The following is a 17244-nucleotide window of genomic DNA, read 5'->3' on the forward strand; positions in this document are numbered from 1 at the left end:
ACAATCCCTTCCCAACAACGGGCTCACAGTCTAGAAGGGGGAGACAGACAACAAAACAAAACAAGTAGACAGGCATCAATACCATCAGAATACATAAAATTATAAAAATATAAACATCATTAATTCATTCATACGATCATATTTATTGAGCGCTTACTGTGTGCAGGGCACTGTACTAAGCACTTGGGAAGTACAATTCGGCAACAGATAGAGACAATCCCTTCCCAACAACGGGCTCACAGTCTAGAAGGCGGAGACAGACAACAAAACAAAACAAGCAGATGGGCGTCAATACCATCAGAAAAAAATAGATGAACTGTGACCAACTTTGTTGCCTTGTATCTATATCTACTTTGTATCTGTACTAGCTCGTTGTATAGTACCTGGGAGAGAAGATGGCCGGTCGCTGACTCTGGCAGCCCTGGGGATTCCAGAGGGCAGATGGGGATCAGCGCTGCAGGTGGCAAAAGCAGAGCCAGCAAAGCAGCAATAGCGTTCATAATAATAATAATGGCATTTATTAAGCGCTTACTATGTACAAAGCACTGTTCTAAGCGCTGGGGATGTTACAAGGTGATCAGGCTGTCCCACAGGGGGTTTCACAGTCTCCACCCCCATTTTAGAGAGGAGGGAACTGAGGCCCAGAGAAGTGAAGTGACTTGCCCAAAGTCACACAGCTGACAAGCGGCAGAGACGGAATTTGAACCCATGACCTCTGACTCCAAAGCCCGGGCTCTTCCCAGTGAGCCACGCTGTTACATAGTGTTGATGTAAAAGTAATTGTGGAAGTGAATTTGTCATTACAACAGTGCTTGGCACATAGTAAGCGCTTAACAAATACCATCATTATTATTATTATTACTACCTCAGCCCCTTCCAATGACAGGATACCATTCAACCATCAGCAGTAATATCCTCAAACCTCAATGTGTGGGTATTTGTTTCTTTCTCTCTCTCTCTCTCTCTCTCTCTCTCTCTCTCTCTCTCTCTAAATTATTGTATAATTACAATTACATATAAAATATATTAATATATATGTAATTCATCATCAATCGTATTTATTGAGCGCTTACTATGTGCAGAGCACTGTACTAAGCGCTTGGGAAGTACAAATTGGCAACATATAGAGACAGTCCCTACCCAACAGTGGGCTCACAGTCTAAAAGGGGGAGACGGAGAACAAAACCAAACATACTAATAAAATAAAATAGAATAGATATGTAGAAATAAATTAAATAAATAGAGTAAAAAAATATGTACAAACATATATACATATATACAGGTGCTGTGGGGAAGGGAGGGAGGTAAGATGGGGGGATGGAGAGGGGGACGAGGGAGAGAGGAAGGAAGGGGCTCAGTCTGGGAAGGCCTCCTGGAGGAGGTGAGCTCTCAGCAGGGCCTTGAAGGGAGGAAGAGAGCTAGCTTGGCGGATGGGCAGAGGGAGGGCATTCCAGGCCCGGGGGATGACGTGGGCCGGGGGTCGATGGCGGGACAGGCGAGAGCGAGGTACGGTGAGGAGATCAGCGGTGGAGGAGCGGAGGGTGCGGACTGGGCTGTAGAAGGAGAGAAGGGAGGTGAGGTAGGAGGGGGGCGAGGTGATGGAGAGCCTTGAAGCCCAGGGTGAGGAGTTTCTGCCTGATGCGCAGATTGATTGGTAGCCACTGGAGATTTTTGAGGAGGGGAGTGATATGCCCAGAGTGTTTCTGGACAAAGATAATCCGGGCAGCAGTATTGTAATTGTAATTATACAATAATTTATATATATTTATATTCCTCTCTCTCTCTCTCTCTCTCTCTCTCTCTATATATATATATATATATATACACATGCACAAATGTATGTACCCCCCACACATACGTATATACATCCATATCTAATTATAGCATTTAGAATACCAGTATCATGCTGCATGACTTTATATGCTTATATTTCCCACAGAGACTGAGTAGGTCACTTAAGAAAGATAGCTAAATGACAGGTGCCATTAAAACCTTTCAGGTAAGTAGCAAAACTAAAAAAGTCATTCATCCGAACTACCAGGAGAAAAACTTAAAATTTTACATTGTAACACAATTTGGAGATCGTAAACTGACAAATTTCCTTAAATAGTCTGGGAAGAAAAAGGTAGAGAATAAGTATTTGGACTGCGCAGTTCCAAATATTTTGAAAAGTCTTGAACATAATAATAATAATGATGGTATTTCTTAAGCGCCTACTGTGTGCAAAGCACTGTTCTAAGCGCTGGGGGGATACAAGGTGATCAGATTGTCCCATGTGGGGCTCACAATCTCAATCCCCATTTTATAGATGAGGTAACTGAGGCATAGAGAAGTGAAGTGACTTGCCCAAAGTCACCCAGCTGACAACTGGCAGAGCCGGAAAATGAACCCATGACCTCGGACGCAAAAGCTCGTGCTCTTTCCGCTGAGCCACGCTTCTTCTCTAACATACCACTATATCTCACATTTTCACAACTTCTCCACGATTCTATAATCTGTATTAATATAAACAGGACTATCACTTATACCAGACCAACAATTGTCAATCATATTTATTGAGTGCTTACTATGTGCAGAGCACTGTACTAAGCACTTGAGAGGGTACAATGTAACAATCTAACATTCTTCACTTATATCAGACCAACAATTGTCAATCATATTTATTGAGTGCTTTACTATGTACTCAGCACTTGGGAGGGCATGATATAGCAATCTAACATACTTCACATATATCAGACCAACAAATGTCAATCATACTTATTGAGTGCTTACTACATGCAGGCCACTGTACTAAGCACTTGGGAGGGTACGATATAACAATCTAACATACTTCACTTATATCAGACCAACAAATGTCGATCATATTTGTTGAGTGTTTTACTATGTGCAGAACACTGTATTAAGCACTTGGGAGGATACGATATAACAATCTAACATACTTCACTTATACCAGACCAACAATTGTCAATCATATTTATTGAGTGCTTACTACGTGCAGACCACTGTACTAAGCACTTGAGAGGGTACGATATAACAATCTAACACATTTCATTTATACCAGACGAACAATTACTGAGTGCTTTACTATGTGCAGAGCACTGTACTAAGCACTTGGAAGGTTATGATATAACAATCTAACATACTTCACTTATACCAGACCAACAATTGTCAATCATATTTATTGAGTGCTTACTGCGTGCAGACCATTGTACTCAGCACTTCGGAGGGGACGATATAACAATCTAATGTACTTCACTTGTACCAGACCAACAGATGTCAATCATATTTATTGAGTGCTTTTCTATGTGCAGAGCCACTGCACTAAGCACTTGGGAGGGTACGATATAACAATCTAACATACTTCACTTAGACCAACAATTGTCAATCATACTTATTGAGTGCTTACTACATGCAGGGCACCGTACGTACTAAGCACTTGGGTGGGTACGCTATAACAATATAACATACTTCACTTATACCAGACCAGCAAATGTCAATCATATTTATTGAGTGTTTTACTATGTGCAGAGCACCGTACTAAGCACTTGGGAGGGTATGATATAACAATCCAACATACTTCACTTATACCAGACCAACAATTACTGAGTGCTTTACTAAGTGCAGAGCACTGTACTAAGCACTTGGGAGGGTACGATATAACAATCTAACATCACTTATACCAGCCCAACAATTGTCAATCATATTTATTGAGTACTTACTACATGCAGACCACTGTACTAAGCACTTGGGACAGTACGATATAACAATCTAATGTACTTTACTTATACCAGACCAACAAATGTCAATCATATTTATTGAGTGCTATACCATATGCAGAGCCACTGTACTAAGCAATTGGGAGAGTACGAGATAAAATCTAACATACTTAAGTTATACCAGACCAACAACTGTCAATCATATTTATTGAGTGTTTTACTGTGTGCAGAGCACTGTATTAAGTACTTGGGAGGGTGCGATATAAAAATCTAACATCCTTCACTTATAACAGACCAACAACTGTCAATCATATTTATTGAGTGTTTTACTATGTGCAGAGCACTGCATTAAGCACTTGGGAGGGTACGCTATAACAATATAACATACTTCACTTATACCAGACCAACAACTGCCAATCGTATTTATTGAGTGCTTACTACGTGCAGACCACTGTACTAAGCACTTGGGAGGGTACGATATAACAATCTAACATACTTCACTTCTACCAGACCAACAATTGTCAATCATATTTATTGAGTGCTTTACTATGTGCAGAGCACTGTACTAAGCACTTGGGAGGGTACGATATAACAATCTAACATACTTCACTTCAACCAGACCAACAGTTGTCAATCATATTTATTGAGTGCTTTACTATGTGCAGAGCACCATACTAAGCACTTGGGAGGGTACGATATAACAATCTAACATACCTCAGTTATACCAGACCAACAAATGTCAATCATATTAATTGAGTGCTTACTATGTGCAGAGCACCATACTAAGCACTTGGGAGGGTATGATATAACAATCTAACATACTACAATTATACCAGACCAACAACTACTGAGTGCTTTACTATGTGCAGAGCACTATACTAAGCACTTGGGAAGGTACAATATAACAATCTAACATACTTCACTTATACCAGACCAACAATTGTCAATCATATTTATTGAGTGCTTACTACATGCAGAGCACTGAACTAAGCACTTGGGAGGGTACGATATAACAATCTAACATACTTCACTTATACCAGACCGACAAATGTCAATCATATTTATTGAGTGCTTACTACCTGCACAGCACTGTACTAAGCCCTTGGGAGGGTACGATATAACAATCTAATATACTTCACTTATACCAGACCGACAATTGTCAGTCATATTTATGGAGTGTTTTACTATGTGCAGAGCACTGTATTAAGCACTTGGGAGGGTACGATATAACAATCTAACATACCTCACTTATACCCGACCAACAAATGTCAATCATATTTATTGAGTGCTTACTACATGCAGAGCACTGTACTAAGCACTTGGGTGGGTACGATATAACAATCTAACATACTTCACTTATACCAGACCAATAATTATTGAGTGCTTTTCTCTGTGCACAGCACTGTACTAAGCACCTGGGAAGGTACAATATAACAATCAACATACTTCACTTATACCAGACCAACAATTGTCAATCATATTTATTGAGTGCTTACCACATGCAGAGCACTGTACTAAGCACTTGGGAGGGTATGATATAACAATCTAACATACTTCACTCATATCAGACCAGCAATTGTCAATCATATTTATTGAGTGCTTTACTATGTGCAGAGCACTGTACTAAGCACTTGGGAAGGTATGATACAATAATATAACAAACTTCACTCTGCTGCCTGGATCATTTTTCTCCAAAACGTTCAGTCCAGGTTTCCCCACTTCTTAAGAAACTCCAGTGGTTGCCCTTCCATCTCCACATCAAACAGAAACTCCTTACCATCAATCCACCTAGCCCACTCACTCATTCACTCACTCACTCAGTCACTCACTCGCTACTCTCCAGCTACAAACGCAGCCTTCACACTTTGCTCTTCTAATAACAACCTACTCACTGTTACCTCAGTCTCATCTATCTTAACACTGACTTCTTTCCCATATTCTGCCTCTGCCCCGGAATACTCGCCTTCTTCATATCCGAAAGACAATTAATCTCCCCACCTTCGAATCCTAACTGAAGGCACAGCTCCTCCAAGAAACCTTCCCTAAGCATCTCCTCCTAGAAGCCTTCCCTGACTAAGCAGCCTTCTTTTCTTCCACTCAATCAATCAACCAATCGTATTTATTGAACGCTTACTGTGTGCAGAGCACTGTACTAAGCGCTTGGGAAGTACAAGCTGGTAACATATAGAGACAGTCCCTACCCAACAGTGGGCTCACACCTTCTGCATCTACCTGACTGGTTCCTTTATTCATCCACCCTCCCAGCCCCACAGCACTTATGTACATATCCAGAATTTATTTATGTTAATATCTCTCTCCCCCTCTAGACTTTAAGCTCCTTGCCGGCAGGGAACGCTCCCAAGCGCTTAGTATGGTGCTCTGCACACGTAAGTACTCAATAAATACCACTGATTGATGAACAGACTGTAAACTCATATTGGGCAGGGAATGCGTCTGCTAACTCTCCCAAGCAGTGTGGCTTAGTGGGAACAGCACGGGTTTGGGAGTCAGAGGTCGTAGGTTCTAATCCCGGCTCTGCCACTTGTCTGCTGTGTGACTTTGGGCGAGTCACTTGGCTTCTCTGGGCCTGTTACCTCATGTATAAAGTGGGGATTAAGACTGTGAGCCCCACGTGGGACAACCTGCTTACCTTGTATCTACCCCAGCACTTAGAGCAGTGTTTGGCACATAGTAAGCGCTTAACAAATATCATAATAATAATTATTATTCTCTGTGCCTCAGTTTCCTCCTCTGTAAAATGGGGATTAAGACTGTCTACTTGCTTTGTTTTGTTGTTTGTCTACTCCTTCTAGACTGTGAGCCCATTGTTGGGTAGGGACCTTCTCTATATGTTGCCAATTTGTACTTCCCAAGCGCTCAGTACAGTGCTCTGCACACAGTGAGCACGCAATAAATACGACTGACTAAATGAATTGATGAATGACTGTGAGCCCCACGTGGGACAACCTCATTACCTTGTATCAACCCCGGAGTTTAGAACAGTGCTTGGCGCAAAGTAAGAGCTCAACAAATACCATAATTATTCCAGCACTCAGAACAGTGCATTGCACGTGGTAAGCGCTTAGCGAATACCATCATCATCATCATCATCATCATAGTACTCTCCAAAAGTAAGCGCTCACTAAATACCAGCAATGATGATTTTTGACTTCCTGTTTAAATTACAATACAGAAGATACAGCTCGCTGACAAAATGTAATTTTAAGTCCTCCAAAATAGTATGTCTTCCCTTTATCTATCTTTCCGATAAATGTCATATAAATACAACTGATTGACTGATTTCACGAGTTGGTTCAAACACGGCCCTAGAGGTAATAAACAAATTTTGTGACCTTTGACCCCTATAACTGTTATGGCTTTACCATCTTTGGTATCATTATCATTGCTTGATTTTGTGCCACTTACTGCCAGATTATTCAGAGAGGTGCATGCTTGTTATCTTAATTCCTTTAGAAATTGCTTAACTCCTTAGAGCTGGCTAATTCTAAGGAAATAAAATATGCACCCGACTCAACAGAGCATGTACCAAATTGGTCACATTAATAGAGCTAGCAAGATAAAAATGCTTATCCATCTGTTGCATTTATTATCCACCCCTTTAATGAGAACAAGGACACAGGAAACTTTCGAGCCTGGTAGATTCCAGAGAAGAGGAGTGTGCTAAATTCATGGGAAGAAGCCATCCTAAATTAGCATGCTCCCTTCAAAATGTGAGATGTGAAGCGATGGAGTGAAAGTAGTCCTCTCTCATCTTTCAGGTATGGAAATATATCTGAAATATAGTGATATTTTCATATAAGAGGAAGAAGTGTGGCCTATGGGAAAGAGCACGGGCCTGGAAATCAGAAGACCTGAATCCTAAACCAGGCCTCGCCACTGATCTGCTGTATGACCTTAGCCAAGGCACTTAAATATCTTTCCCTCAGTTTCCTCATCTATACAATGGGGATTAAATCCTAGTACCTTCTACTTAGGTCTGTAAACCCCATGTGGGACAGGGCCTGTGTCCAGTCTGATTGTTTTGCAGCTAGCTCCTCCAGTGCTTACTACACTTACTTACTACACTTACTTACCCCTCGTCCCCCTCTCCATCCCCCCATCTTACCTCCTTCCCTTCCCCACAGCACCTGTATATATGTATATATCGTTGTACATATTTATTACTCTATTTATTTATTTATTTATTTATTTATTTATTTATTTATTTCACTTGTACATTTCTATCCTATTTATTTTATTTTGTTGGTATGTTTGGTTCTGTTCTCTGTCTCCCCCTTTTAGACTGTGAGCCCACTGTTGGGTAGGGACTGTCTCTATGCGTTGCCACTTTGTACTTCCCAAGCGCTTAGTACAGTGCTCTGCACATAGTAAGCGCTCAATAAATACGATTGATTGATTGATTGATTGGCACATACTAAGCACTTAACGAGTGTCGTAATTATCATTAACTACTATGAGCAATTCAAGATCCAACAAGGAGGGAAAAAACACATAGTACATAGTACACATAGTATGTGCACATAGTAAACGCTTAATAAATGCCATTATTATTATTATTATTATTATTATTAGACTCACCAGCAGAAGCCAACATGGAAGGAAGGAAGCCAGGTATTTAAAATATAAATATAATACAAGGGGCAGAACAGATGAAAACCACACCAACTGATGTAAAAACTGGAGAAACTGGAGAAATAAAGTATTTATCCTAAGTACACTTATCATAAGTAACACATTTTCAACAGGAATTTTACACGTGCATTAAATGCAATATTTCAATGCCCACATTTCAGTGGGCCATTTAAGACCCAGGTAGGGCTGGATTAATGCAGGAATTTTAGGGGCCATCATTCAGGAACTCAGGCTAAGGAGTCTCTTAGAAATAAACCCGTAATGATATACATTAAGGTATATACAAAGAATGTATGGTAATAATAATAATAATAATAATGATGGCATTTGTTAAGCGCTTACTATGTGCAAAGCACCGTTCTAAGCGCTGGGGGGATGCAAGGTGATCACGTTGTCCCACGTGGGGCTCACAGTCTTCATCCCCATTTTACAGATGAGGTAACTGAGGCTCAGAGAAGTTACGTGACTTGCCCAAGGTCACACAGCAGACATGTGGTGGATCTGGGATTAGAACCCATGACCGCTGACTCCCAAGCCCGTGCTCTGAGTGCATATGAGATCTTATTTAAGTTAAAATTCAGGATATTTTTAATACTATATTCTACATGTTTTAAGACAAAGGTAGCTACGAAATGGGTTTATGTTAAATAAAATTAATACTATATTCTACATGTTTTAAGACAAATGTAGCTACGAAATGGGTTTATGTTAAATAAAATGCAAGTTTGACATAGCATTACAATTTAACTTAAACTTTAGTACTCATGTGTTACATGATTAAATACTCATTTGTTTAGTTCACAGTGTGCCATACATCACACTCTATAACTTCTATGGGAATGCAATGGAAAATTTGATGTATTTCATATAGAAAAGTCGATTTCTTCATAAAGTCCCTTAAATCCAACTTTTCAATTCCATAAATTCCCAAGCGCGATTTAAGGTGAACCCTAATGAAATTTTGTTTATGGAAATTTTTTTACTAGCTCTGCAAGTTCCATTATCGTTAACCGTAATTTAGCTGATGATTGTGACTCCAGTTTGTCTTTCACAACATTCACTCATCTCCTAATGTATGATGATTACTTTGGGAAAATTCAACGGGTTCAAAACTAACTTGGCTCTTTTTTTCCCTTTCAAAATCAATTAAGACATGTTAGGTCAGCCTACATCTGTAGGAATCATAATAGAAATGATATTTATGGAGCTAAAGGCACCGTCCAGAACAGTGCTTGGCACATGGTAAGCGCTTAACAAATACCATCATTATTATTATTAATCTCCTGGGGAAGTACAACACAGCATGAGACCCAATTCTAGCCCAAAAGGAGATTACAGTTTTAAAAGGGAGACAGACATCAAAAATATGAACACAGTACTCCCAGAATAAATTGAATGTTCCATTGAAATCATATGTGCACAGATGAAAAGAGTGTGTATATACAGATATGTAAGCGCTGACAGGTTGATACGATTCACGGTGTGAATAATTAATTAAGGCTCCTAGGAAGCAGAATGGCCCAGTGGATAGAGCACGACACTGGGAGTGAGAAGGACCTGGGTTCTAATCCTGCCCTCCACCACTTGTCTGCTGTGTGACCTTGAACATGTCACTTCATGTCTCTGGGCCTCAGTTACCTCATCTGTAAAATGGGGTTGAAGACTGTGAGCCCAATGTGGGACAGGGACTATGTCCAGCCCAACCTGTACTTCCCAAGCCCTTAGTACAGCGCTCTGCACACAGTAAGCGCTCAATAAATACGACTGAATGAATCAATGAATTACCTTATATAATAATAATAATAATAATGTTGGTATTTGTTAAGCGCTTACGATGTGCCAAGCACTGTTCGAAGCACTAGGGCAGATGCAAGACAATTAGCATGTCCCACATCTATTCCAGTTCTTTATAATAATAATGGCATTTGTTAAGTGCTTACGATGTGCAAAGCACTGTTCTAAGCGCTGGGGAGGTTACAAGGTGATAAGGTCGTCCCACGGGGGGCTCCCAGTTTTCATCTCCATTTTACAGATGAGGAAACTGATGCCCAGAGAAGTGAAGTGACTTTCCCAAAGTCACACAGATGACAAATGGTGGAGCCGGGATTTGAACTCACGACCTTTGACTCTTAGTATAGTGCTTGGCATATAGTAAGCACTTAAATAGCACAATTTCTTCTTCTTCTTCTTCTTCTTTATTAGCAGTAGGACTTAAAGGGTTTTATGAATCAGGGAAGGAATCTGTTCTGGCAGATTTGGGGAGGAACAGAGCTCTATGAATAAGGGGACAGAGGCAGGGAGACATAAACAGGTCATGACAAGGCCAGAACGGAGACTGGGACCTGAGGAAAAGCGGGTCAGAAGACCTGAAAAGTAAGATGCAGACAGCTGGAGGAGAACCTCAAAACCCAACAGTATGAACTTTTTATTTGAGGGAGAGAGAGATGAGCAACCAGTCAAAAAGCAGCATGACAATGGTTTGAGCTTAGAACTGTGCTTTGCACATAGTAAGCGTTTAACAAATGCTGTCATTATTACTATTATTATTATTAGAGCACAGGCCTGGGACTCAGAGGCATCTGGATTCTAATCCCAGCTCTGCCACTTGTCTGCTGTGTGACCTTGTGCAAGTCACTCCCTTCTCTGGGCCTCAGTTACCTCACCTGTAAAATGGGGATAAAGAGTGTGAGCCCCATGTGGGACCTGTTTACTTGTGTCTATCTACCCCAGAGCTTAGAACAGTGCTTGTCATGTAGTAATTGCTTAACAAGTACCATAATTATAATAGCAATTATTATTATTATTATTATTACAGCACAGGCCTGGAAATCAGAAGAACCTGGGACACGATCTATGCCCAACCCGAATAACTTTTATCTACCCAAGCGCTTAGTAGAATGCTAGGCACATAGTAAGTGCTTAACGAAGGCATTAAAAAAATTTTAAAAAAAACTAAACCCTGCCATCCCTGCCATTTCTCCTCTGAACGTTTCCCCACTTTCAAGGCCCTTCTGAAATCACATCTCCGTGAGGTTTTCCTCACTTCCCCTCTATGGGAATAATTGATAATAATTAGGGAGGACATCATCCATGTCCCACATGGGGCTCACAGACTTAATGCTTTCACAGAGTAATTACTTAATAAATGCTATTATTATTATTATTATTATTATTATTATTATTATTATTATTATTTCAGAGATGAGGTAACTGAGACACAGAAAGTTAAGTGACTTGCCCAAGGTCACACAGAAGAACTTGTCTTCTCTGTGAGACAAGGCCTCTCCCCACCCCACCCCCTGACTGTGAGCTCACCGTGGGCAGAGATTGTCTCTTTATTGCTGTATTGTACTTCCCCAAGCGCTTAGTACAGTGCTCTGCACACAGTAAGTGCTCACTAAATGCGATTGAATGAGTGAGTGACTGAAACGTGTCATAGCCAAGATTAGAACGCAGGTCCTTCTAACTCTCAGAACTGTGCTTCACGCTACTCCTAAGAGCAATCTTCTTTTTTTTTTTTTGTATTTTAAAGCAGGCCAGTGCAGGTCAAAGAGGAAAGCAGAAAATAAAGGAGCACGGAGTCATTAGGAACTAACTGTAGGGCAAAGAGAGAAAAACAGATGTAGGTATAAAATCAAAAGAAAATGCTTTAAATGCAGTCTTAAGGAAAGTCACTGGGAAACAAACATCTTTGAATAGCAACAGACTGAGGTAAAAATAAATTGATTCTTTAAAATGGAGGGAAAAAAATTGAATTCACCTAGCCTGGAGCCAATCTTCTAGCAATTCCTCACTCTTGTCTCTCCCACTTCATTCAGACTGTTCCCCTGGTTTGAAGCCCCCTCCCTTCTAACAGCGGACAGGCCGCTGCTCTGTCCCCATTCAGATTAAGAGTGGCTCAGTGGAAAGAGCCCAGGCTTGGGTGTCAGAGGTCATGGGTTCTAATCCCGACTCCGCCACTCGTCAGCTGTGTGATTTTGGACAAGACACTTCATTCATTCATTCATTCAATCAATCGTATTTATTGAGCGCTTACTGTGTGCAGAGCACTGTACTAACAGCTTGGGAAGTACAAGTTGGCAACATCTTGAGACAGTCCCTACCCAACAGCGGGCTCACAGTCTGGAAGGGGAAGACAAACAACAAAACATGTTGACGAAATAAAATGAATAGAATAAATATGTACAAATAAAATAAATAAATAGAGCAATAAATATGTACAAACATATATACATATATACAGGTGCTGTGGGGAGGGGAAGGAGGTAAGGCAGGGGGATGGAGAGGGGGAGATGAAGGAGGGGGCTCACACTTCACTTCTCTGCCTCAGTTCCCTCATCTGTAAAATTGGGACTAAGACTGTGAGCCCCACATGGGACAACGTGATCACTTTGTATCCCTCCCCCCAGAGCTTAGAACAGTGCTTTGCACATAGTAAGCGCTTAACAGATACCATCATCAGCATTATTATTATTATCCCTCTTAAAATCCCACCTAGGACAACGAGCCCTTCCTGATTAATTTCCCAGCTCCTGGAACCATATAACACTAAAAACTGTAGTATTTGTTTAGCGCTTACTATGTGCCAGGCACTGAATTAAGCACTGGAGTAGATACAAGATAATCAGGTTGGACACCAGTCTCTGTCCCACGTGGGGGTCACAGTCCTAATCCTCATTTTACAGGAGGTAACTGAGGCCTCGAGAAGTAAAGTGACTTTCCCAAGGTCACACAGCAGAAAGGTGGCAGGGCTGGGATTAGAACCCACGTCCTCTTACTCCCAGGGCACTGCTCTTTCCACGAGGTCATTTTACTTCACCCACCTCTAGGACTTACAAATTAATTTATACCCTTCTTACATTCATCATCATCATAATAATAATAGTGATGGCATTTAGTAAGCGCTTTCTATGTGCAAGGCACTTTTCTAAGCACTGGGGAGGTTACAAGGTGATCAGGTGGCCCCACGGGGGGCTCACGTTCTTCATCCCCATTTTCCAGATGAGGTACCTGAGGCCCAAAGAAGTGAAGTGACTTGCCCAAAGTCACCCAGCTGACAAGTGGTGGAGCGGGGATTTGAACCCATGACCTCTGACTCCGAAGCCTGGGATCTTGCCATTGAGCCATGCTGCTTCTCTAGATTCGCTCAATTGATTCATTTGGAAAACGCTGTGGGTAAATTTGTCTCCCTTGCTAGAGTACAACCCTTTTGTGAACAGGGACCCTCTCTCTTCATTATTCCGTACAGTGGGCGATCAATTCATTCATTCGTTCAATCATATTTATTGAGCGCTTATTGTGTGCAGAGCACTGAACATCGCTCTTGGGAAGTACAGTGCAGCAACAAATAGAGACAATCCCTGCCCATCCACGATGGGCTCAAATTCTAGAACGGGGAAGACAGACATCAAAACAAGTAAGCAGACATCAGTAGCGCCCTTATAAATAAATAGAATTATAGATACGTACACGTCGTTGATAAAAATAAATAGAATTAAAATTATAAATATGTACATCTATACGCAAGTGCTGTGGGGGGGGGGGAGAGCAAAGAGGGTGGGTCGGGACAATGAGGGGGCAGAGGAAAAGTGGGGCTTAGTTTGGGAATAAAACCTACTACTGCTAACCAATACTCACAAAATCCAGATACAGGGCAGCTCCTGGACAGAGAATTCTTTTCCAGGCATAGTTACTATGTGCATATATCTTTCTTTCAGATTCAAAGATGATACTAATTACTATAATGTACTTGTGTGCTGCTAAAACAGATGAATGTGGCCCATGCACCGTTTTTGTCTTCCCTTCAGTGACATAACTTTCCTGTAGACTTTTCTCCTAGACAGCCACCCCAGGTATATAAAGAATCTGCAATCGTTTTCCACCTACCATGGAAAGATCTGGGAGAAATTTGGATGTCGAGTGATGAGAAGCATTCCTGAACCGTCTAAAGACAGTTCTCATGGCAACTTTAATGTCCTAGGCCAAACAGGACTTATGCTGTGGAACTCTCTCTAACTTTTCTCAATAATAATTAATAACCACTGCATTTGTTAAGCATTTACTAGGTGCCAGGCACCACACAAAGCTCTGGGGTGGACACGAGCAAATCTGGTTGGACGCAGTCCCTGTCCCACAAAGGGCTTACAGTCTTCATCCCCGTTTTACAGTTGATGAGGTAACTGAGGCACAGAGAAGTAAAGTGGCATGCCCAAGGTCAAGAACCCATGACCTTCTGATTCAGAGGCCCACGCTCTATTCAGTATGTCGCACGACTACTTAGATTACTCTTACAGTGTCCTGAAAAGCATTCGCTGGAAGCAATGGTACTATAATAGCTCAAGATTCTTTATCCCTCCACTCTTTCCCACTGCGATTTTTTTCTTAGGCTATCCGATCTTGATACGACAGGGAGAAAGTGAACATGATACTTTATACAGGTTAATGACCACGGTTGGGGTTGGTCAAATTCACCTAGAAAATCTCTTTCAGGGAAATGAAAGGAAGAATTTTCCCACTATGGTGGCAATGTACAAAATCTAATTTCCACATCTGACTGCTTTTGTGCATGACCACTCACAAAATAAGACAATCTATGAGGCATCCAGTAATACTGAGAGCCTCCTGTCCACAGGGAGCTTATACGCGGATGAAGAAGACTGACAGAGAACAAAATAAATAAGTCAATGTACAATTGAATAAATCTATATGCATCCATAATAGCTGATAATGGGCTTTAATAAGCATTACGAAAAAAATGGATGATGGTTTTCAAATACGGCTAATCTGCAAGATTACCTCGACGGTTAAAGGAGGAGAGACAAGAGCTATTAGGTTGTCATGACTGGGCTTGATGAAATATTTTTAAAGTTGAGTTCCTCAACTGGGTTGACATCTTTGACAAAACATGCAGTCCCATCACTGTTAACAATGTGATGATCCAGTCACATACACAACATAAATAAGACATTTTTGGGATGGTATTTGTTAAGCACTTACTCTCTGCCAGGCAGATCACACTAAATCACACTAAATTTAGCTGCAGTTTTTTTAAAAAAAATCAATCTATCTTGGGGTAGATTCAAGCTGATCAGGTCGGACCCAGTCCCTGTCCTGTGTAGAGCTCACAGTCTTTACCCCCATTTTCTAGATGAGGTAACTGAGGCCCAGAGAAGTGAAGTGACTTGCCCGAGGTCACACAGCACACAAACGGCAGAGCCAGGATCAGAACCCAAGTCCTGCTGAATCCCAGGCCTGCTGTGCTCTAGCCACACGACCACAATAATTATGAATGACTTTGTCAATTCAGCACAGCACTATTCTACAAGATGGGTTAGGGAATCAATCAATCAATCGTATTCATTGAGGGCTTACTGTATGCAGAGCACTGTACTAAGCGCTTGGGAAGTACAAGCCTGCAACACACAGAGACTGTCCCTACCCAACAGTGGGCTCACAGTCTAGAAGGGAACAGTAGCTCAGCTGCTGGGTTTTTTTTAATGGCATTTATTAAGCTCTTACTATGTGTAAGGCACTCCTTTAATCATCTGTGCCTGGGCAAGTCTTACATTTTTTAAATTTTTTAATAGTATTTGTTGAGCGCTTACTATGAGCCAGACAATGTTCTAAGCCCTGGGGTAAACATAAACTAATCAGGTTAGACACAGGCCATGGAGCTCACAGTCTAATCCCCATTTTTTACAGATGAGGGAACCGAGGCACAAAAGAGTTATGCGACTTGCCCGAGGACACACAGCATACAAGCGGCAGAGTCAGGATTAGAACCCAGGTCCTTCTGACTCGGCCCATACGCTATCCGGTAGGCCATGCTGCGTCTATCTCAAATTGCAAGCGACAAAAAAAGTAGAGATACTTCTTGTATGCAAGACGTTCCCAGTGACATACTCACATCCACAGACAGAATCATAACATGAACATATTTGCTTGGACCGACGCTGTCTAAAGAAATTGTGTCAATCAATCCATCAATAGCACAGACTGCATACAGGTGCAGCATATGAAACCATTTAGAGTACCGTCTCTATATGTTGCCGACTTGTACTTCCCAAGCGTTTAGTACATTGCTCTGCACACAGTAAGCGCTCAATAAATACGATTGAATGAATGAATGAATGAATTAGCGGGGGGACATTAAACTTTTCCCACCTTGTGCCCAAATAATTGAAGTCACCTTTGCAGGGCACGTTACTCCACCAATGATATTTATTCATTCGTTCATTCAATTGTATTTATTGAGCGCTTACTATGTGCAGAGCACTGTATTAAGCACTTACTGTGTGCTGAGGAGTGAACAATACAGTGGAGTTTTTTTATAATGGCATTTATTAAGCGCTTACTATGTGCAAAGCACTGTTCTAAGCGCAGGGGAGTTACAAGGTGATAAGCTTGTCCCACAAGGGGCTCACAGTCTTAATCCCTGAGGTTACTGAGGCCCAGAGAAGTTAAGTGACTTGCCCAAAGTCACACAGCTGACAATGGGCAGAGCCAGGATTCAAACCCAAGCCCTCTGACTCCAAAGCCCGTGTTCTTTCCACTGAGCCACGCTCCTTCTCAAAGTTGATATACACGTTCCATGCCCCCAAAGAGCGATACAAGTGAGAACACACATTATAGGGGAATTGACTTTTTTAGATCTGTCCTCAGGTTCCAAGATGATTCCAATTTCAATCGTATTTATCGAGCGCTTACTGTGTGCAGAGCACTGTACTAAGCACTTGCGAAGTACAAAATGGCAACATATAGAGACGGTCCCTACCCAGCAGCGGGCTCACAGTCTAGAAGATGGTAAGACTCTCTCCGACTGAGTGTGACCGACGAATCCGATGCCTTCCTGAGAGTGAAAACCAAAGGAAATAAG

Source organism: Tachyglossus aculeatus, unplaced genomic scaffold, assembly GCF_015852505.1.
Source record: "Tachyglossus aculeatus isolate mTacAcu1 unplaced genomic scaffold, mTacAcu1.pri scaffold_146_arrow_ctg1, whole genome shotgun sequence".
Lineage (NCBI taxonomy): Eukaryota > Metazoa > Chordata > Mammalia > Monotremata > Tachyglossidae > Tachyglossus > Tachyglossus aculeatus.